The sequence below is a fragment of the Haemaphysalis longicornis genome, unplaced genomic scaffold, assembly GCF_048455015.1.
Source record: "Haemaphysalis longicornis isolate Haplotype H1 unplaced genomic scaffold, Haemaphysalis longicornis Haplotype H1 scaffold_6, whole genome shotgun sequence".
Taxonomy (NCBI): Eukaryota; Metazoa; Arthropoda; class Arachnida; order Ixodida; family Ixodidae; genus Haemaphysalis; species Haemaphysalis longicornis.
In genome coordinates, this window is record NW_027526407.1 from 143,524,384 (window position 1) to 143,544,919 (window position 20,536).

General features: G+C 46.2%; 1 protein-coding gene across 4 annotated transcripts in view; it reads right to left on the bottom strand.

Moving 5' to 3' along the window:
* LOC144141168 (uncharacterized) overlaps positions 1-6,929 on the bottom strand; it is a 77,950-nt gene extending 71,021 nt beyond the window's left edge. For all 4 annotated transcript variants that reach the window (XM_077672722.1, XM_077672721.1, XM_077672724.1 and 1 more), the window contains exon 1: positions 6,772-6,929. The gene's annotated coding sequence lies outside the window, so the exon portion shown is untranslated. The remainder of the gene's footprint in view (positions 1-6,771) is intronic.
* Between the last annotated feature and the right edge of the window lie 13,607 nt (positions 6,930-20,536).

Genomic DNA, 20,536 nt, shown 5'->3' on the forward strand with positions numbered 1-20,536 from the left:
GAGCTACAACAAGGTAGTTTTTTTAACTTGGACAAAGATGTATTTATTTCTTCATGTCTCCTTCAAGCGCATTTACGCGCAGATTGAACTGTTTCAAGACTAGGTATTAAAACAAAGTTACTTTCATGGTACTGACGATGATGACACTGAGGTATAGTAATGTGGAAGGAAACGCTGACATACGAGTTTCCCGAAAACTATCTAAAAGTTGTACGGAGGGCTTTTCCGCAGGACACACGAGGTTTCAGGGAAAGACATGTCATGCGGGAAACCAATCGTAACCTTACAGCTTGTAAACACTAGTGTTAATGGAACTTGTCCGTATTTTCTGCGCATCCCTACCAAAGTCTTCACATATCACCAACTCGCCCACAGCTCGACTTCTTCCGTCGCAACATTGTATGGCGAGAGAGAGAAAGAGGTTAAATGCGTTTAGTGGTAAAGGCGAGATTAGCCAAACAGTTGTACCTAGCTTGGGACGCCATGAGATAAAAAACCAGTCAAAGTCTGCATATTAATTATCGAATAACTAAAGAGATGTGGGTGACGCACACGAATTTCCAAACACATTCGCGAGCCTTACAATACGTTTTGTCACAGCACTTTATCTAAGCCCGTGCTCCGCAAAAAACATCAACAATGCTCCTGTGGCCCGGCCAAGCACACAAAATAGCTAACAATGCAAGGCCCGTGTCATTCGGCATGTACAGAGATGAAGTAGTGTTTGCTGCGAAGTTTGAGCAGACGCAGATGACATGATTTGTGCCTTCCCTCATGTCACATATCGAACAAAGTAATGAAGAAGTCTGCTGAATTTCGACTCCAAAATGCCTACGTGAACCACATTCAGTCGCAGTAGATGTAGCACGGCTTCCTCACAGTTTCTGACCCCTGAGACAATTTTGAAGCTGCATTCGGGCTTATGGATGCAGAGGCTCATATCGACGTATTGTATCAGTCCAGGTTCACATCTGTGCTCTCTAGGCAATCGAGGATGCGAGGGGCGCCACATCCTGTTTTTTTTTTTTTTTGCAAATGGAATTGGCAGCGGTGTAGCAGAAAGGGTGTGGACCGATGGGGTCACCATACCAGGCGCCGCATTACCAGCCACTCCGAAGTGTACAGGAACCCATTGCATCTCCCCGCTGTGCCGCTTTTTATAGACGATAATCTTTCTTGGGCTACTTGAACGCGAAAACTTTAGTCTGTCTGTCCGTCTGTCTGTCTGTCCGTCTGTCTGTCTGTCTGTCTGTCTGTCTGTCTGTCTGTCTGTCTGTCTGTCTGTCTGTCTGTCTGTCTGTCTGTCTGTCTGTCTGTCTGTCTGTCTGTCTGTCTGTCTGTCTGTCTGTCTGTCTCTCGATTAAGCCACCCGGCCGAAGTGAAACAGAATCTGCAAAATAGGTTTGTATACCCACCGCCAGATCTAAACGTCTAAGTCCGGTGCCAATGTTCATATATCTTGTGAACATTGTTGAACAAGAACAAGACGTCACGCAGATATGAGGTGAAAAATGAATACATAAGTGACATTTGCAGTGTCGATTTAAAACATTCATAGATGCTTTACTTTTTCGTAGCAAATGCAATACTACATCCACTGCAGAACAATTCACACATTCGCCTGTTGTCGCCCGCGCCACTATAGCTCCTGACGGAATTTTAAAAAATCAAGCGGCAACAGTAACGAAAGGTTCCCCTCGACAGGTTCCACGTTCCGCTTGGAATGCACGTAGAGTTGGGCAGCGTGGTTTTATGAACGTTGCAGTAGGGTGCCTCGACTCCCGTGCATCTCTGCCGTACGGAAGCGCTGGCATCGAGGCACATGGCCTGCAGCAGTGGAACGCGGTAAATTTAATTGGACTTCAGCAAACCTCCAGCGTGATTATCTTGGGAGGAGCGAGACGGGAGAGGAACAACATGAAAGGTGAGCGGGAACGAAAAGGGAGGCATTTACGTGACAGCGGTTCCAGACGGCTATCATCTTTCGTCGACATTTGCAACGAAACGAGCACATATGCGGCCAATTTTTTTGTTGCTTGAAGATGAAAGAAAATCTCGTATTTTCGCGTCATCTCGTATTTCGGTACTGATGTTAAGTGCCCGAGTGGTGACCCGAATCAGTGAAGCACTCGCAGTGTCGCTTCACTGCATGTTTTTTTTTTTAAATGAAGGAACCACAACGCATGTTTCCGAAAGTGCAGCTCTACGCGGACGAAGTTGCGCGAACTAAACGGTACGAAAACCCGCCAAGGTGGCAATGTATACGTGGGAAAGGCTTTGCGCTACTAAGCACAAGGTCAAAGGTTCAATTCTCGGCGACTGTATTTCTGATGAAGGCAAAAAGAAAAAAAACCGCGGCATCTCCACTAACGTGAAACCTGGGGAGGGGCGAAGCATGCGGTGTATAAGTGTATGATGCGGTTTGGAAGTTATGATGAAGTGTATAATGCGGTTTCGGTGCTGAGCGATGGGCTTCTTAGGCCTTGGCAACTTGGCGTTTTTGCCCACGGATATGAAATTTCCGAGGGGGGTGGGGGCGGAAATATACGGATTTGTAAAGGCCTCAGGTCTGAAGCACGAAGCGTTCCAGAGCGAGGGGTTGGAAAACAAGTGTCCCGGTGTGTTATCTAGTACGCGTTCTTGCCCACGGAGATGAAACGTCCTAGCGCGAGGCGTTTGAAAGCGAGTGTCCCGGTCTGTTTAGTACCCTGACTACATGAGACACCGAGAACCGGAGCCCCTAAGGTGCATCGCTCCTAAAAACGACCCCTTTGTTACTCTTGTTATCCCTACATAGCTATTTGGCGGAACGTGCTTTGCTTCTCACCTAACTGCTCCATGTGTAATTAGGATGTTCAGATGACTCTTGAAATATGCCTGTAACACACGTTTCCCTTTTGAAGGCCACAACTCTTTTCAAATGTTCACCCTTAGCCAACAAGACTTTTAGAGCTGAGTTGGTTCAGTGCTCCCGTTCTTGCCATGGAGGACCCTGGTTTGAATCCCACCCGACGCAAAATCTCCCCAGTTTTCTTTTCTACTCAAATAGTTGCTTTGTTTATAGGGGCCCCAGGGAGAAATGTAGTGTCAATCCGACCAACCCCTGACGTGCTTTTTGTATGGTTTGAGCAGTCAGCCATTTGTTGTGCCGTCATTCCGCTATTTTGTGTACCATGGCGGTTAATGTTGGGCACATAGTTAACGAATGCTTTCGCTAAAACCGCAAGTTTGGTGTGGCAATGAAAAAAAATGCCGACGTATTTGCTAGCTTTGGTGCAAATTTCCTTGAAGAACGATAGTCTTTTGCCGCCTCTGCCACGTAACTGACTTGCTTCTCTCCCCCGCCCCCTCTCATGCTCTTCCCCTCCGGTCACACTCATCCAACGATAAGCACGGTGGAGGTTTGGTCGAGTCGATTCAGTTTTCCCGCGTTACCACTTCTGGCCCGCCACCTGTTGGGACCTTTTCTTACTGGTGCGATCCACGGGGCAAGGCTCCAGCGCGAGGTCGGTTTGCAGTTGATGGTGAAAATACTTTTTCAACCGATTGAATGCTGTTTGCTTTCGCGGAAATTAAGCCCACGTGTAATTTTTTCTGAAAAGAATACTGCAAGTATCAGTTACGTACGAGTACTACTGTTTTACTTCAAATGTGCTTAATGTTTTCTTTTTTCTAAACAGTGTTTGCAGACATGAAGTATTCTTCCAGATTTAGTGGAATGGAAGTTGTTCTGCTTATATAATCGCCTCGTTTAAAAGTTCTCTTAACTTTTGGCCCGGCGAATAAATTGACGGGCGGACGCATTGACGGACGGGTGTACAGACAGGCAGAGAGACACACAGATCAAAACTATGGCGTTTAAGTATCTCGAGGCAGAATACCTGCTTTCAAAATGTGAAAGGCTCTGATATCTGTCCTCACGTAAGCACAAGTTGGTCCACAGATTCTTCTTGCTGTTCTCATTCTCTTTTAGTTCGAAGAAATAAGTTCTGTCGTAAGTGATGTCGTAAGCGTCTCCACTTGGGTGCCCGATAGTCTTAACTTGCGCAATGACGTGAGCATGAATTGATTTCAGAAAAAGAAAGTATCTCCACCCAACCCCGCAACCCCCTCCCAGAAAACGGGAAGGAAAAAAAAGGGCGCAGAAAGCAGGAAAACTTAAAAAAACATTAACAAACAGAAAATCAATTCAGTAGTTAAAAGAAAACATCCGAATGCATTGAGCGTGTCATACTAACATTAAGATTGTGTTATTGATTTTTGTTTTTTTGAAAGGCATTTAAAAATGTCTGTTCGTTGTGCTGAGAAAGAAGACGTCGGATTCGCGCAAGTTTACTGGGTAAATCGCTTGCGAGATAAAATTTTTATCACTGGTCGTCATTCGATATTATTTTTTGCCGTTATTTTAATTATATTAATAGTGTAGTATCGTACCATTATGATCAAATTATCCGGAATGACGGTCTCAGTTCTCACCCCGCCCCCCTTCCTCTTCTGACCAAAAAATTTCCAGAAAGGAGGGGGGAGGGCTCTTTACGCCATCCTTTGCGTACGCTATTGAAACAGGGGTTCAGTTACTCTGCGGCGGTGGCTGTCGCCGTGCTATATTTTTCGACAAATAGTGCCACTTTTAAACAGTGGTGATACGCGCCCCAGTCATATCAGTGCCATTCGAGTGTCTGTTTATCGCAGCTGGGAGGACTGTGAAGAAGGACACACAACATTGCCAGAAAATTTTAAGAATGTTGTTAGCGTCCGCAAGGGAGCTAGATACTTATGATTTTTCTTTTTTTTTTTCAACTTCACAGGATTGATTACGCGACAGACAAAAATGCAAAACTTGAAATGTGTCGTGAAATCCACTGTTTCTAATTGTTATGTCGAAGCGCAACCCAACCACTTAATCAAATCTTGCCTGCCGATTAACCCGGTCAGAATTTTTGATCGACTCCCAGCCCTCGTATTGATTTTAGTCCCAAGTTGAAGGCAACCTTGTGCACGCACTGCATACTGTTTGCAGTGTCATCGGTTGGTCGTTCGTCCCACTATTTCTCTTATGTTTTTGTTTGTAACCGCGATAAACAAATCTACCAGGAAAACGCTTCTAGTGGACTCAGTACTTGACATGTAGCCGTAGAATCACGGGTTCAAAGGGCTCTGAGAGAAAAATAAAATTTTGGTTCTTTGAAAAGACTACTTTGTCCCAAAACAATAACACCAACATTTGAGATGTTAAGGAAAAACACAGGAAGCAGTGGAGTCTTCCCACCCACTTTCCAGTGACGTCTCTATGACGTCACAAAAGCTTGTTTAAGCCATTGGCGGGCTCTGACCGAAGCAACCGCTAAAAAGCATGACTGAGTGATTGTAGCTTAGCTCCTAGTTCTGTTTTAGCGCATCCCTTGAACGGGGTTGTACAGTCAAAACACCGATAAAATGTTTTTATTGGTGGCCAATAATACGTCACTCGTGCCCACATTACGTAACTGTGGCGCGAAATTTGAATTTTTGAAATATTCATTGCCTTTTTGTTCACAAAGCGTCTTTGATGACTAATGGAGCCGAGTGAGTTACCAAAGGCTAGGTATTTCAAACTGAGCCAAATAGCAGCTTGCCTGCATGGCCCTTTTAAATATTTAAGAGTTGTCACAACATTGCTATAACTTTCTGTTGGTGAAATCATTTCCTGCTGCTTATTTTGAGACTTGATTTGATACAAAAGCATGCGAGGACTCGGTGTCTAAAATAGGGGACAGGTCTGAGCGTTGTTCGCGATGGGAGGAAGGTCGTAGTTGAAGGCTGCGGACTAATTGAGACACACTCCTCGAGTTCGTGCCAAGTGTCAGAAAGTCAGTGAGGCATAACGGCGCGTATAGGTAGTTTGACAACAGGCACGTACAACTGACATAGTGCTCACTGAACTTCAGCGAAGTCAATAGATTTTTTTTACTTTGAAGTCGGTTATGCTTGTATGCAACTCCTACTTGCAATCACAATCTAAATTGATAGGAATACCATCCGCCGGCGCTGTGAGTGAAATACAGAATGCTCTTTTTCTAAACACGTTTTGCTCACACAGACAGCGAACGCCGCTGGATTTTATGTCATCGGCGCTATCGTTTCATGGCGATATGATGTGTGCACTATGGTGCGGATTGTATGAATCATTCGCCTCACTTCACAGGGCTCGTCCTGTCGTATTTCTTCTTCTTGTTCGTTGTCGCGCTGTTGACTATTCTGACAAGACCTACCAACAAACCAAACAGTACTCTTTGCGAAGTGTACTTTACCAGGTTGATAAACGAAGCAAAACAGAGAAAAAAACGGAGCGCCAAAGACAAAATTTATGATATTACACTGATCCGTTATCCCGGTGCGCCTAAGGATGCCGTTTTTATAAACATCAGCAAGCTTCCAAAGACCGGCTCTCAACGACACAAACACCGCGGCTATGATGGACCAATCCAACGAAGCATCCCACAGTATTCTCCGGCCCCGCATTAGCGATCGTTACGTAAAGCAGCCTACGCCACCACGACGACGCCGGATATTAACGGGCGTGCGGAGATGCTGCAGAGCTCGGGGAACAATTCGCGTCTCCGCATCTTCGGAGCACTGCGGAGTCCCAGAGAGCCGTCTCGTAAACGAAGACGGAGCGTCGACAAACACCCGTTAGTCCGCGGAGTCCTCCTCTTCCCGTCAGCATGCCACCGTTTCGTTTCTTCCATTTTGCAGCGGTTTCTGCGCTAGAGAGGCATATTTCGTACTCACCACTTAGTTCGCCCTTGCGTCGTACGATCCCAACGTTCACGGCGTCGACGGCGTCCCCTCTCTAATGGAAGCGCTCTCGCGAGGGGATGCTACCGTCCGTACTACGAGGAGGAGACTCGATGGAGCGAGGGAAGCGTAAAGATAAAGAGAGAGAAAGAGGAGCGACAGAGAGAACGAGAAAGAGAGACCGAGAAAGCAGACGACCTCTGGCGCCGCCTAGCGGCGCGCCCTTTCCCCGAGGCATCATCGCTGCCGCCATGGCGTCTTCGCAGTTTTCATTACGTTCGTTCCTTCCGTTATTTTGTTCTTGACGTCTGCGTTCTCCATCCAGCTCTCGTCAGGCAAACCGGTACAATCTGGTTGGACGCCCCGTCGGCCCCGTGGTCCCCGTGATACTCTCGCCGCAGCAGAGACCGGCGTTTTGAAGTTTTTTTCTCCCTCTCTCTTCCCTCTTTCCGATCCCTCCCTTCAATGCTTAATCTCGTCCCCGGGGGCCTGGGAACTGACGACGCGCAGTGCAAGAGCGGCGGCTCGGCGGGGTGGCAGCTTCCGACCAGCGGGGGCGTTCTGCGGACGCGCTTTTCCAGCGCTCGGAGCTTTCCTCTCCGCGACGGATAAGAGGGAGCGCAACGGTGCGTTCACGGGACGAATAAAAAGAGTGGGTGGTGGGGGATGCTGAAAATGAGAGGCGGGAGATGTCTTTCTCTTCTTGTTTAGGCTGCGTAGGCGGGGATGTGCGGGCTGCTCCACAATTTTCGCTCTCCCTTTCATATGCGTCTTACACGGAGCGGTAGTGTGGTAGTAGCAGTAGTTGGAGTGATAGTAAACGGAAGAGGCGGAGGCTTGCGCGCGGTTGTATGGAAAGCTAACGTTTCCTTTGGCGCATTTCTCCCGATTCCGTATGCGTGCGTTTTCGTGTGTGCTTTCTTGCGTACCAACGGAAGAGTAGAAGAACACCGGCGTGCCCCCGCCCGATTGGGCGCTCGTTAGGGAAGCGGTCGTACGAAGCTACGAAGCAGCGGGAGTCCGCCTCCTGAATGAGGCGCGGATTGCGGTGCCCAATTCTCTTCCGTTTCGCTGGCTTCCAGTTGGTTTGCTTGTTTTGCGTCCCGTATCTTTTTGTTCCACACCGCACAGATGTAGATTTGTTTTGATTTTTAGTTAGCGCCCCACTGTAACGGTTTGCATGCTGAGCAGACAGTCTTCTTTTCACATGTCCCTTATTTATTAGAATATCAGGCGAGGTGTTTTTCCAAAATCTCTGGTCTCAAAGTCATATCCCACTTCATATTCGAACCTCAGTATATGGCGATTTTTCAGACTCTCCAAACTTGACCCTCGCCTTATAATCGTGACAGACTTATAATCGAATAAATACGGTAGCCTGAGTGGCGAATCAGGCAATTTGAGCCAGGACCTAAACGCTTTGCAGAATTGTAGGTACAATACTCAATTACATCCATCATTCATTTTAGCTGACGATTTCATGATTCCTCTTTAGCGCGTTTTCAAGTTTTTGCTGAGAATAAGTATGTGCGGCTTATTACGTAATACACATAATCACGACCTGATCCTGAATACCAGCCATCTTTTTCCTCTTTGCATCTATTTCCCTTCAAATTTAACTGATGATTTGTAGCGGTTACTTTCAAGCATTCCATGTCTTACTGTATTTCAATGGTTCCCTTTCTGTTTTGTTGACCTTGCGCCTATAAAATAATATTACCATATATAAACCATGCGTTTTTTACCTCTCGTACTCATCCAAGTAACAGAAAGTTTGATTGAAAGATTTCCTAAGTGGTGGAAATTCTGAACAACTAATGCTAGTTAAGGGTTGATCTTCTTCACTTCAATATGATGCTCGGAAACAAAGTTTCTCCAACGTTGCACTGCTTTAATGCGACACTTCTGCGGCATATCCAGAAATATGGCTATGTTATAGAGCGTAAAGCGTTGTTACCCCATGGTCTCTACAGAATAAATTACATGATGGCAGCTAAATGGCGCTAATGTCCCTTTTCGGACATTTGGCATTGTCATATTCATTGCAAGATAGGAATGGGGGTCAATTTTGGCTGGTGGTGTCGGACGTTTTAAAGCGAGGCACCGTTATGCAGCCCGACCAGGGTTATCTAGAAGCATCAACAAAATTCCAGGGAATTACGGCTTCTTTGTCCTTTTATTCATGCGGTGCACACATGATTTCTTGCAAACAAAACTCGTAAAACAGTTAAAACAGGCTCACCACAAATTTCAAACAGAAGTATGCACAAGAAACTGAAGTAAGGTGCTGTCTTCACAGTGAGAAAAGAGTGTTGAAATATTCACGCTCCTCCAATGTGGACGCCAAGTTCTTCCAAACAACGTCCGCACGAAAGTAACGTTAGTTTTCCAGAATATGTCAAACACACTCTGAATGTGGGTCCAAAGTACGCCGTGGAACCTAGTATGTCAGCACCAGAACTCTTGAACATGGTCCGAAGTATACCTGGGAGAGTTGCTGATGTTGAAAGCCCTCTTCGAGTCTCGGGAGGTGTGGATGTTTTGTTACGAAACAGGCAAGTAGAGAGCAGTGTGCGTGTAAAGCGGGTCTCCAGCTTTCTAAAAGAAAACAATTAACTTATGTCTCCTACTGGCTGATAAAGAGGGTGGTTTCATAGTCCTCCCGGCTGTCATTTTCGAATGAAAAGCTATGGTAGTCGTAAAGAGCGTAAATAACGTGCACACTTGCAGTAACGATGTGTCGCTTTGCAAGATGAGATCTGCGACCAAGAAGCTTTGCAATGAGCTCAACCTAGGTAGGCTGATTAAGGCAATTGAACAGGGTACAGGTTGCAGCTCATAAATGTTTTTTCCCACTAAAACTCACTACGTTGGCAGGCCTCTCTGAGCCATAGTCTCTGAGGAAGGCACCTGGCAGAAATCCGTTGCGCGTTTTTTACAAGTGAAGCTTAATGCTCGATGTGAATGGCCGGTTTCTAACCAAGGGACCAGGGGAGGGGGCCGAGTTCCTTAAGGACAACCATGGGCAGACGTTCACAGCGTTTTCAGTCGACATTAAAGACTTGTATTACAGCATACCTTATGGCCAACGTTTTGACTGTAAGAAGAGAACATCGATAGTTACACGGTCGTTAAGTTTCAAAACGCTGCTGCTTTGCCAGCGGAGGGGTTCATTGGATGCTCTCCCTTTATTTAGAGACGACCTTCCTGAATTGACACGACAGCGTTTATTCGCAAGCGGAGTTTGCATTGGGTCATATGTGGCCCCAGTACTCAGTGGCTTATTCTTGGGCCGTTTGGACAAACTAGTAGAGCCACTGCTGCAAAGCTTGAACATCGGTAACATTTGTCGTTTGTAGACAATTACCTCGCTGTTTTTAATGGCGCCGTCCCCTATCGACCCAGTGTTTCTGCCACACTCAGTGCGTTCACTCAACATTTGGGACCACTCTATTTAACCCATGAACTTCTGCAGGATAATACTATGAAATTCCGAGACATAAAACCAGAATGCTCGAAAGCCGTACCTTTTGGTAGTACGAGCCTCAAGCATACAAACCGTTATTCCCTTTCTAGTCTGGACAGTCCAAGATCATAAAGCGGGGCGTAGCTAAGTTGTGTATTCTAAACAGCCTCAAGAAATCTTGCCCACACAAACTGGATGACAGCCTGGAGATAAAAGTTAACCACCTTAAAGGGGCCATGAAGACAAAATGCAAGTTTAGTTCAATAAAAAGATTGCCTTGTTAGAATCACGCTGACACCCCTTTTAACGTAAACTTCGCTCAAATAAGTTGTATACTTAGGAAAAAGTGAATATCCATGCTACCCACGAGCTTATTTCCCGCTACAGAAGCTATGATGTCATACCAGGTCGCTGTGGAGTTGGCGGAGGCCGGAAAAAGCAAACGCAAATTAGGAAGAACTTATAAGCTTGCAAGAACGACGGATTCACGCTTAAATACAGGGCACATTCTTTTTATATCAGTAAGCATGGTGGGACCAGCAGTGGAAGTTACGAAAGCACATGTAAACATAGAAGTTCTGATGCGTACTGCTGTTGGTACTGCGCGCACAATGCTTCGTTTAGATGCACAGAGCTGTAGGGCTTTGGGGTTGTCTCATACGACACTGGCCAACTGACGCAAGCGACGGTGTCTTACGTGACCATATTTGTCGAGCGAGTACCATGTTTCACGAAACGATTATTTTCTCCATGAACAAAAACAAGCCAGGTTTAAGTACGGTCACAAAAAAACCAAAAGCCGAAAACGGCTTGCTGCGCGGTGTGGTGGCGTCACCTAGGTTGCGTAACAGTAGGCACGTCTCCGCTCCACACCAAGTTTAGCCGAAAGACCTGTTCTTATATTGTCATCCCAAACGTCGTTCAAACACACTTTTTGACGCGAGAATAGAACTTTTAGCATAAATTGATTAATTTCGCCCTGAACAAAACATCGTTTGCTTCCGGACAAGCATTTGGGTACTATAGAACACTAAGTCTTTCGAATGAAACAAACGTGCATTTTGTCTTCATGGTCCCTTAAACAAGCATGGTTTTCTAAAAATATTTTCACTACAGAAAAGAGTAAACAGAAATACGCCGTCATTCCTTACGAGCATGGTGTGTACCACCTGCTTAAATAGCTTGCTGAAAAGGCCGACGTGGATGTTATGTTTTCAGTGCCATAAATCTTGTAACTTGGTATAAGAAGAGTTACGGCACCATTGACAAACGTGCATGTGATATCAAGCACAAGGTCTAGTTCGTAAATTCTATTGCATGCGTGTTCTACGTCGTCCTACTTAATTGCCGTAAGAAATATATTGGGCAGACGGGGTGTTGCCTCAAAAAACGACTATCTAAGCAGTTTAACAATGTGCGTATTTGCCGCACACTGTCGTGACCATGGATGTATGCCGTTGTTTGATCAGAGCATCTTTATCTGTAAACACAGGAGCCAGCGGACTCAGGAAATAATCTAGGTACATGAGACTACATGTGCCAGCTATCATTGTGGTAGGACACTTTCCTTCTCGCTTACTGAGAAGGATTGTGCTCTTTGATGCATTGTATTGACTACATTTCGAACCCGTACCTCATAAGTGTCGTGTGGCAGAAGGGGTACGGTGACTGGTAGATGGGGTGATTGTATGTAAGTGCGTTTCTTCCTAATAAAGTTAGTTGTAATTTGCGCATTCTCTCGTGCTCTTTCTGGCGTCTTCGTCTAGTCTGCGCAGTGAACGTTCAGTTCTTTAACTGTGTTCGTAAAACTATGGTGTGAAGTTGACTTGTAGAAGAATGTCAGCATGAGCTCTGATCAGTTGTTATAGATTTTTAAAAATTTGCTTGCAGCCCATTATATAGTGTTCTGATGGTTAGTATTCTTGTAAAAGGGACGGTATCTGCATTGGCTGATCTGTAGTTTCGGTTTTGTGAGAATTTGTCTTTCAAGCATTGACAAGTGCATTGATGCCAACATCAGCAATTACAATGTAGGTAGGTTTCAGAAATGTGTGGATGACCACCTTGTGCTTTTAAATTTGTGCGGGCGTGTGTACTGCGTCAACTATGCCCTTAAATACATGCTTAAAATTATAGTCAATGTAAACATTAACGCAAATAAGAAGCATAGCATGCAACAGTTCCAGCAAGTCATGGAAGCTATGAGTAATTTAAGTAAGCGCAAATCAATGTTTTCGAACACGTGGAGCATTAGTTCAAGAATTTCAAAGTATCGAGTTCCAAGGCGAGCTCTGAAAGCTACCATATGCCAATTTGTTGCACGTAAAGAAGCGGTAAGAATTTCGCCAAAGACGTCTACTATTCTTCCGTTCCCATCCGTTCAAACAAGTGCGAATTCTTTAAAATGGTTGTATCTTTTGCCATGAACATTTGGTGCTAGTCTCAACACAAGGTGATAGCCAACCTGCGTGGAAATGAATGTGTTAATTTTACAGTGGATAAATAGCGAGCGAGATATTGCCACTATATCCATGGTTTGTGAACTGTACTGCTTATGTTTTGTTGCCGGCGTCTGGACGAGCATGGTTATCTTATACTTCGCTGAAAGCACACGTCCGGGTGTTCCTTCCGGCTTCACACCTTGCTCCGCCATCTGGCTTAACTCTAGCCCTTTACTTCCCCACGGTAAGTGTTCTTGTTTAATCTAGAAAGTTCTTGATGTGACTGGATATTTCTGCAAGGGAATGCACTACAAGATGAGCGCGTACAGAGCAAGCGCCATGGAATTCGATTCGCTGACTCTAGGATGTTCACGTCAATTTTACTGCGGTTTCGCGTTTGCTAATAATATAGTTAAGTGGAGTGCACAAGCTGGCGCCAATAAATTTTAATTACTAGAAGATTTATACGTCATTCTCGACTAGGTGACATTGCATTTACCGTAGTGTAAGGTTTAAGAAATGTAAGCGCTCAATAGACTGTACAAACTACGCTAGTTACATTGAGGCTATGGCAGTTCTATGGGTCGTCCATTGCAACAACGGTAGCAGAAGCGGAAAAAATATGAACCGAAAAGCAAGATCAGCGCGTACGTTTGTGCAGACATGCTAGTGAACGCAGTAACTCGAAGTATTTATGCACTGTAAAACGATTTCCACCATTATTGCCTTTAACTAACACCGTTACACCCTATCAAAAACAAAGAAAAACACCCTTGGCAAGGGCGCAGTTCACAATAAAACACCCTTTAAAAGGGTGTTTTCTTGGAGTTTGTACGGTGTCAGGGCGTTATAAAGGGCGCTGTCCTTTTTTGCTACGGCGTAAGGGTGTTATAGACAGTGGTTTACACCCTTAAGGGTGTAAATAATTTTAGTGTGGTGTCGCCGTTAATATAAGCGGTGTTTGCACCGGCTAATGACATGTCTTGCGATACCGAGCATCTACCACTGCTATGAAGAACGTTTGCGCACATTCTCACGAGGGTCAGTTAACCACGAGCCTAAGCTCGAGGCCTGTGCATTTCATTTAAAGTATTTTTTGATGTACGAGGCTCAGGGATACGGCATCGTCTACTGCCACGGAGCTTGCAGCGATGAAAGTGGTGCTCCAGCACAACCGTGACATCCCTATAAAACTCTGCATCAATTTTCCTGACTCCCCTTTTGCCATTGCAGTCTAGTTGAAGCTATCTAAGCACTTCTAGCTTGTTTACCCGCTTAACGGATCGATATAGTTCTCTAACCTTACATGGTCAGAGATTGTTCTTTCTGGCTTGGCCCAGAGCAAAAGACAAGCCTTCCAATGCCCATTTTCTGAGGACAATTCCAGATGGCTTGTTTGTGTGCTGTCTGGGAAAACAGAGCTATTTTGTATGCGCCGTCGTGAACAGCGGGGTGACTGCGTGTACTGCAGACCCGCAGAAAGATTCGGCACTTTACCAGATTTGTAAAGGAAACGGGAATTTGTAGTCCGCCATTTTGTGCTGTGCGTTTTGTTCACGACCAAATCTTCCTTACGAGATCGAGCGTGCGAACTTAAATTTGTGTACACGCTGTGCGGCGTGTTGTAGGACATAGCTGCTATTGTGACTGTCATCGGCATTTGTTTCCACCCGAATAGCGGCGCAGTCGCTGCAATATGGAACATAGTCTTGTACGGAAAGAGAGCGCTCTTGCACCGCAGTGTACGCTCAATAGAGTAGCGTGAAATAATAGTTTTAATAATATAACTGTAGGCAAATGGCTTTCGCGGGAAATTTATCGTCTATGCGTGGGGTCGTATACGACCAAACAGAGCGGCGAGTACGGGACAATATGGGTAAATAAACTACGACAAACTAGCGCGCTGTACTTTCGCAGTGCTTTCGTCCGTGCATGTGTGAGATGACCTTTGGCTACCCTTTCCTTGCTGTCTCTTTTTTTATTAATTTGATTTTATTTAGCATCGCCATCCTATGATTTTTTCTCATGAGTAGTTGACGTTATTATTTTTGCTTGCGGGCTGGACGTTTTTATTATTCAATAACAACTTTTCTCGCTCTAGCTGCACAGGTAGACGGCTTATAGCCGATAATGTCTACACAGTAGTGCCAATGATTTTATTTATCAATTATAGGGTCCTTTGTGCGTTAGTCTCTTGAGTGATGACGTCCTGAGAAATGTTAGGTAAGATTAGCGGCATTTTGTCCCAAGATGGTAAAAGGTACTCTTTATTAAAAGACGCGCATTGGCTAGTTGGGTGCGTGACACAAGGAAGAGGCAATGCCTCTATCATGGCTTCTAGTAAAGTTTCGCTTTGCTGAGCAACAAGCAGAAGTACCACTGCTCTCAAACTGTCACAACATTTTGCCGGTATTGTTTGGTGCTGAGACTGGAGTGAGGGAGGTGAATGTAGCTGCGTGCCAGATAGCAGCAGATAATTAAGCAAAGAACGAAGAAGGAAGCGGTGGTGCTTTCAATTTCTCGAAGCACCCTTTGAAACTGTATTCTTAATTGCGTTAATTATCGCTTGTGAAACTTAGTGTAGGCTACATAAGCGCTGCACTTGGCAGAAAGTAACCTAGAATAGAAGAAAGTGCTTTGTTGCTCTCGTCAACTCATCTCACTTTATTGCTGAGCTTTTATTTGAAATAACCTGCTCTAGCCTTGCGTGTTCGGCAGTTATAACACTAACCAGCTTTACTTAAGGCCAATGGTTTGAGGATTATGCGGCTTTACTTCAGTGTCGCAATTGTGTAAGGCACACGGAAACGTTCGTGGGCTGTTATGAGGTGACCAGGCTTTCCTCCGTCCTTTACCCAATCGGTGTGATTACTTTTATGACCAAAATCGAGAACAAGTCAATGAGCCGGGGGTAAGAAAAATAGGCCAACTAGAATTTAATGTAAGCCAGTTCAAAAGTTCGGCTACGAAGGTCACTTCAGACACTATTAGCTAAGGCGAATATTATTCCGGCATTTGAAAAGTGTGGAACTGTATAATTGTGGGGACAGCGCATCACTGGTGTCGACAAAATTCTGTCAAGTGCACGGCACTGATGTGACTGGTGATTAACAGAGCTGTCGCTTGGCATTCCTTATCCTAAACTGTCGCATTTATGACGTCATATGCACTGCTTTATCAGTATACTCGTGGCCGTCTATAAGGGACGCATTTTGAGCAGATAAGCTTGAAGTTGCCGTGAACCTACTTGAACGTGGCTTCCACAATCGAAACTTCCCGAAGCCGGGACTGTCGGCGTCCATAAATGTCATTTTTTTTTACCAGAATCTGATTGGTATTCGAAGGTGAGATACAGAGAGAGAGAAAGCTTTAATGGACACTGAAGAGGATATTTGAAGAGAGATTTTAATAAAACCATTTTACACGCGGCAAATGCTGAGGTGCCGTAACTGACAGCAGCCGTTCGCAAACTACAGCCGCCTCAGACACGTACCGAGCCACAATCGTTGCTGCCGGCAGGATAGAATACACAATCACGGTATCATTTGGTTTTGTATTCAGTACACATGCATATTTCGAAGGTGGCAGTGCACAGCATTGTTCAGGTACATCCGCTAAAAGCTCCGCGAGGAAGTCGGCGTATTTTACCTGCTTCTCGCTTGGCTTGACGCACAATTTGCACCCCACGAGCGTTATTTTCCCGCCTTTCCGCGCAGCTCGTTCCCCGTGACACGATATTTGTTTAGACTCGTTGGACCAGCACGCACCCTCCGCCTGTCGGCTGTCTGGGCAGATGGGAAGCGAGGGCTCGGAAGCGGACCTGTCTCGCTCGGGCACCGTGGATGAGTTACGGCTGCTGGGTCTCGTGATTGCGCGCTATTCCTGGCCACACTGGGGTGGGATGGTGAGTGCACTTTCTGGTTCGTGCTATACACGAGGCAGCCGGCACTTATCCGCTTCAGAGAACATCGCGGAGGCGAATGATGGTTCGTTCATTCATCGTCCACCCTTCTTCACCATCGCCTGCTGCTTTATGCACTGGTAAGGAACCCGTAAATCCCATGACACAATACATAGTCATAAAAGGTTGCGTTGGTTCAGCGTATTGGGTGCTGCCTTCAAAAAGTGCCACAGCCGTTGGCAACAGCTCTACTGTTACACGCAAACGCGTCTATCAATTGTCCTTGTCCAGTTCTTACAGCGAAACTGCATATGCCTGCGTTTCCCCACATCGTCTGCGTGGATGAATCGGCGTGGAACGAAACATTTTTCCATTCAACAGCTAGTGCTTTGTCGACGGGGACGTCTCGCGACTTCATGCGACTTGACTGCTGTCCTCCGTGGTCGAGGGTGTGTAACAGAGACAACAGAGACAGTAAGATACCAAGAACGAGGGTGGGATACGGAGAGCCTCGTCTTTCTCTGCTCGAATAAACTCTAGTCTTTCCAAGTTTCATCAGCTACTTAGCTAGGAAGTGTGCTCAATGGTAAGTTAGGAGGAAACGTGCTTTGTTTCGTGCACTCCTTCCACTGCACCCCGTTTCGCTGATCATCTTATTCACACAGTGGAAGGGCACTTAATTTTTGAAGGCTTCGGAATGCTGACCACTCGGAACGGTCGACCTCCATCCCTACAGGCTGAAAAAAAAAAAAACACGTAGTACTGGGGCCGTAAGTGGAAATAGTGGGTAAGCCAGATGACCGCAGTTCTTTCTGGACACCACTCCTGAACATATAACACGCATTAGCTCACGGGATTCGTGGCATGAGACGCTATGAAGTGAATTGGCGAACTTAAGACGGAACGAGCAGAAGGAGGACATCTACAGCGCTGACAAACACCGAGTTTTTTGTCCACGAGCATATATACTACACCCCGTCGGCACGTGAGGACAAACAGAAGAAAAACAAAAAAGAAACAAAAAACACAGACAAACAAAAAGACAAAATACAAAATCCAACACATTCACTGTGCATGCAAGCAGCCAGAGACCGGTCTATTGTAATCAAGAAATTCGATTTGTTTAGAAGATTACGATATAGAAAAATCGCATTTCTTGGCGGAAATTGACCGGTGTGGGGCTGCTTGAGTGTACAGTGAATGTGTTGTTTTTTAACAGCCGAGCTATTTAAGCTTGAGCTTGGTGTGGAGGCGTTAGCAAAAAAATTGACGCATTTCCACGAAGGGAATCATGACGAGATTGCGAAGCACTGACGATCGGTCTTACCGTAAATCACCCGTGAGAGTGCTTACTGCTGCTAAAACGATTTCCAATCCAATACAATTCAATTTAGTCCGCCTAATTCCAATTCCAATTCAATCCAATCTAATCCAACCCAATCCAATTCTACTCGCGCATGCGCAGCACGGCCCTCCAGGAGCACTCTCTCTCCTTCTCTCTGCCTCCCTCCCTCTCTCTCTCCAACTTTTTGTGAACCTTTTATTTTGTTCTTGTTAACCTTCTGCGAACCTTTTGCTCACATATGTTTTGATTTACAGGGCGCTCTACCGTGAGCACGGATGCTGGACGCCGGACAAGGCTCGGCCTTAAGCTTCTTCGCCCCTAAAAAATACAGAGAAAGAATTGCTGGGCTTACCTCAGATAACCCTGGATATGCAAAGAGAAAGCTCGGCTTAACCTGGTTAAGTCCTGGTTTCACTTGGTTATCCTTTTATTTAGCTCTAATTATACTAATAGTACAAAGCCTGGCTTTGTCTGCGGTTGTGCTCTTGCTTTCAGCGTTTTCCTATCCGGCTCTACGGGCGATATCCACGGTGTGGTCAGATGCCGCTTTTCAAAGGCGGCTCAAAGCCTCCAGCTCTAGCACAGCGCCCAGAGAATACGGCCCTGCCTCGCTCTCATTCATGGCCAAGCTCGCATGGACGCGGCGAGTGACGTGGTCAGGGGCGAAGCAGCTGAGGAGAGCTCAAGCGCTAAGCCGGCAGCAGCGGCAGACGTGGCGAACGCAGCCGTCAGCGGAGCTCGGCCTGGTGAGTCCCTTGATGCGTTACCGAGGGTACGGAGCACCTTCGGTGAAATGCTCAAATTTGCTTCGACGGGAAGCCGCTCGAAGAGATTAGTAAAGCTTTGCTTTAAAAACTCCTCCTGTTTGAGAGCCCGGCACGACCTTCGCGCAGCTGCGTAGGCGGAGCAAAGCCTCGCCGAGCTATAACGTCATCGCACGCGCCGTAACCACTCAACCTTTGAGAACGCCCTGCCGAGCGTTCGTAGCGTCATCTCCCGCGTGCTCTTTTCCTCGCCAGCTCACGCGTGTTCGCGCCTCAAAAGGGGAACTTAGAAAAGCTCGCGCAGCCGTCGAGTGAGCGAAGCCGGTTGCCGCCCGTCCTGGCGCGAGCTACCACGGTCCACTTTGGGAGAGATGTAAAAGCCTGCGGACAAAGCTATCCGTGCCTGCCAATCATGGAGAGCTCTCATCTACAAGTTCGTAACTCGATGTGATGAGCAACAGCCGGGTCTAGGACGAAAGGAGAGATGGGGCGATAGAAGAACAGCGTCACTTCCGGATAGCCGCTACTCGATAACGGATGCGACGACTTCGGTCCGATCCCGAAACAAATGACTGACACTGAAAAAAAAAACACGTCGTACATACATTAATGACCAAGTCTCCATTGCTCTTGGGGGGCTAACGGCGACAACACGTAGAAAACTTGATCGAGTCTCGAAAAGTATAACCACGCAGAAAAATGGCTGCCGCTTAGCTCAGCCAACCTTTGATATGCAAAGCAAAAGCTTCGTTTAGTATGGTTGAGGCATGATTTCGATTGGTTAACCTGTGATTTAGCTGTATTACCGACCACGTCTCAAAGCCGTTCGGTTCCGTGCAACGCTCACGGAAGGAGGCCCGGCGAACGCGGCGTTCATTCATGGAGAACGCAACGTTCCTCTTCGCCGGTCGCGAGACGAGTCACGTTGCCCGAAACGACCCAGCGCCGCATGCATGGGAGCCTGCGGGGGTGATCGGCTGCCTCGGCTGCAGCCGCTGCGGCGACCACTGTCGGCGGGCCCGGCAAATCACGCGATGCGCTTCAAGGGGTGTCGTCGGGGGTGTGTCTCCGGTAAAAAGGTCACCTTGTGCATCCTCCACGAAATCGCTGGACGAAGGTAGTCCAGCGATTTGATCAAGTCTCCAAGCATAACTCAAAGTGAAACGGACAAGTTTTTAGGTAAGTTTTACGTTGTGTTTATGCGGAGGCAAAAATTATGAAAGAACAATTCGAAGCAAGGCATGAACGGGATCGGGTGCCCATACGAGACTGCATGCCACAGGGCCAACAATGGCGTAACACTGGCCCATAGTAGAGGCTGACAACTCTTTCAATCAATAAAACTGACAACCCCTACTGCCCGCTTTAATATTTTAACTCACCAGTGTTGCAGAACCAGTTGAAAGATATTACCCGACACAATATCAACCGTAAGTAGCCTACGGTCATGAACAAATTAACTACGAACAAGAAAATATAAACCAGAATATGCGAAATCGAAATATATTGTTCGTGGAAATCACCTAGCGGGGCGCTGTTGGTATATTTGAAAAGCCACATTTCCCAAATGTAATTAATCAGCGCGTAATAGGCCCAGTCACTGACATCAAATCCAGTCAAGTTTTTATCCAACATCACAGATACTGGAGAACCGCCAAAAAGCCATTTGGTGTCTTGATGGTAACTGTGCATCATCTAGAAGGCAACGGTAGCACGCACAATTCCCGACGTTTAATTTATCAATGCACAAAAGAATCTGCATGCGTTACGAGTACACAAAAACCGTATCAGGGAACTTACAGCGGTAGCACGTACGAACTGCCAGGTAATCTTTCGCTACGC